Genomic DNA, 3,434 nt, shown 5'->3' on the forward strand with positions numbered 1-3,434 from the left:
CCAGGTGCTAAGTACGTTAGCAGAACAAACTTTTCAAATTGTCAAAAACACACTCAAGAAAAAAGAAAATAAAGACAACCTGGATCCTTTGTCTTTGTATCTCAAGTATATTGAAATATGTGAAATACATCCCAATACATCTAAAATCAAAGATTGCTAATTCCAATTAATATGCTTCTCAAAAGGAACAATATATCTATTAAGCAATAGTCGGCAGCTCATAAAACAGATAGCAGTAAGTTATTATGACAGGACAACAATGCTCCTCTTCTCTTTGAATACTGGTAACCAAGTGAGAATACCGCAAGGAAACATGAAGAACTTGTTAAACTGCTGGTCAAAGACAATGCTCCCAGATCCTATGTAGTTCAACTGCCTAATGGATGCGAGTTTAGAAGGAAACAGAAAACCTGTATTAATTATTATTCTTGACTATTATTGTTATTTTATTATTATTTATTTTATGTATGTGTATTACCATAGGGTCTAAAAGCCCCAGTCATGGATCAGGATCCCATTGTGCTACACACTGTACAAATACAGAACAAGCAGATGGTCCCTGCCCCAAGGAACATGCAGTATAAAGCGAAGGTTCCTGTAGACTCAGAGATATATAGCAGAAAAATCACCATCTGCAGTGACAATGGAATCTCCACCATTTACAGTGGAATATAGTGCTATAAATACTGCGACACACAGAGAAATGAGACAGCTGATGTTAAAAGTGACAAGGTAAATCAGGGACTTAGTTATACACTGAAAAAGCTATTGCAGCTACTGTACACAGAACAGCTGAATAATTAGACTTTCTAAAAGTCAATTATTATAGTGTTAGTGGGTGTAAGGGGACGGCTGCCAGAATATAATTGTTTGTTACTGCTTTAAGTTACACTGTATGTAGAGCTGAGGTGCGATATAGATATAGTGGGTGTAACTGGAAACTACTGTGATGATTCTTATAAGTGGAATGTCGCATTGGGGAATACAACTGAGAAAGATGAGATACAAAGGCAAGAAGATATGAGGAGAGTGAACCTGTATATCAAAAGTATGTACCGTGCCAGTCAGATATAATTTGACAATCATATTAGAATAATTATGCTACCCTTTGACACTGGGTCTCTTTTTGCGTTGTGACAGCCACAGCATCTGGAGTCTAGCTTTTTCCCTCCAGCTCTGGCCAAGTTGTCTCTGTCCTGATTCACTGTTAACTCACAGCACAATTAACTGAATGGCCTATTAGTCTGTTGGTTACTCTGTTGTATGATGAACTGCACTGTTGGTTTACTGCTAGTTGATATTTCCTGCCATTAGTTTTCCACCAGGGATACCTCATTCACTGCCTCGTTGTTCCCTCTCCTCTCCTTCTGGTCAGGTCCCTTCCCTTATTCCCTATCAGCTCCATCTCCCTATCCCTTTTACTATCTCCCTTTCTTACTCACACCACCTCTACGCCCATCCATCCGTATTCCCAATCCCCTTCTACTCCTAACAAATTCTAATCTCACTTCTGCATTTTCTGGCAGCAGCTGCTCCAAACCCAGCTCTTCTTGCCTCCCCATTCTTTCCATTTCCCCTACCTTTCTCTGACACCAGCTATGCCCTGCTGGACCCTCCCTTGACAACCTCACACATACCTCCACCGTTAAAAATATACTAAGGCCATCTTTTGCTTTAGGGTTTCATTTATGATTCCACAAGGATTTCCAGGCTGCAGAACCAATTCAGTCTCTGCTCCCCAGACTTTTGGCAGGGCCACTGGCCCCCAGCAGAAATGAGGCATGTCACATGGTAACTGCAGATTCCAAACTCCTGTGCAGCTTTTCTATGAGGTGTTTCCCTCCTGAAAGTGTTTAGGTTTGAGGGGATCACAAGCATCTATATATATTGTACACTATATCAAGTAATTTCATGGCATTATGTATTTTTTCCAGTATTTACAGTAAACAAATCTAGTGCAGATCTTAACCAGTTCCCAACTGTAAAATGCTTTCAATACAGAGCATTCACATTTAACATTATATGTTTTTGCAATAGTTCAAAGCACTCATAATTAACATCTGGTTTTTGTTTTTTCAGATTTACCATTGTTTTTCATGAATATCGAAGCCACCATGACTAAGTTGTGTTGTAATTCTGAAACATAGCTGCTGACAGTATAAAACACTAAAAAGAACATTTATACAAAAAGTAAATTAACTTACCACTAAACCACAGCATATTTTCTAATGAAACATGACTGTCCCTCAAGCCATTCATTTACCACCCTGTGAAATAAAATGAAAATGAACCTAATTAAAACAGGGCTCAGGACAATCTACAAAATAATGATGCTGACAAATTCAGAAGAATTGGCATGATTTTCTTGGGGTTTTGCCCATGTAATTCTATTTACTTCAGTGGAGTTACTCCTCATTTACATGAGTGTGGCCAAGAGGCCATACATAAAGCACTGACCTGGGTCCTGTTGCCATCTCTGGTACTGGCCTGCAAGGTGACTTTGGGCAATTCACTGCCTCTCTGTGTGCCTCAGTTTCTTCATCTGTAAAATAGCAATAATGACACTGAAGTGCTTCGAGATCTACAGATGGACTTCACTGGAGAAGAGCTGGCTATTACTATTATATTTCTGTAGTCAATGAGAAATCATCTCAAAGAATAGCTTCTGTAAACCACATACAGATGCATTCCCACCATATACAAAATGGTGTATTTCTAAAAAAAAATAGTCTATTGGGGCTATAAGGAGAAAGGAGGGAAGGCAAATCATTAGGCTTTTAAGGATCTCCAGAAGAACTGGAAGGGCTGTGTCATTCTCATCAGACTAATAGAAAAAATGTATTAAGACTATATTCTAATGAAAAAGACCGATAATATTGTTAGGGGGTTTATTCCTTCACCCGCTTACTTCCCTGGTCCTTCTTGCATGAACAGAGAGCAACAATACCCGAAGTCCAAAGGTGCAAACAATTTGATGTATATTGGGGTGAACTTCCAGCAACATGATTCCAGTTTCCTTCCTTAGTGTCCCCCTTCCTAGCTCTGACACCACAGAGCCTTACCTGTGTCCCTGTTCCCATTCCCCCACCCTTAGCAAAACATGATTCCAATTCCCCCACCCCCATTCCCTGTTCCCATTCCCCCACCCTTAGCAAAACATGATTCCAATTCCCCAATTCCCCCCCTTACTTCCTGATTGACTGCAGACTATATAGTAAAACGTGAGTTCTGCTTAGCTATACCTTAACCAATCATTTTCCTGAAATTTAACTAACCAATCCTAACATATTGTAACATGATTATTTAACCAATTATATCCCACCACCTTTATTAGTTTACACCCAGCAAAATTAATTATACAGCAGACAGGAACAATCACAGAACCAGACAGAGATTATACAGACAAACAATAGCAAAGTGGGAACTATAATGAC

General features: G+C 39.3%; 1 long non-coding RNA gene across 1 annotated transcript; it reads right to left on the bottom strand.

The window, feature by feature from the left end:
* Nucleotides 1-332: 332 nt before the first annotated feature.
* Nucleotides 333-2,541, bottom strand: LOC311516974. Its single transcript, XR_014710547.1, has 3 exons — nt 2,458-2,541; nt 2,205-2,267; nt 333-376 (listed from the first exon to the last, which is right to left on the bottom strand). It is a non-coding gene; the product is annotated as an uncharacterized lncRNA (long non-coding RNA).
* Between the last annotated feature and the right edge of the window lie 893 nt (nt 2,542-3,434).

The sequence above is a fragment of the Lepidochelys olivacea genome (genome assembly GCF_965140295.1).
Source record: "Lepidochelys olivacea isolate rLepOli2 genome assembly, chromosome: 2".
In the NCBI taxonomy this organism is placed as follows: domain Eukaryota; kingdom Metazoa; phylum Chordata; order Testudines; family Cheloniidae; genus Lepidochelys; species Lepidochelys olivacea.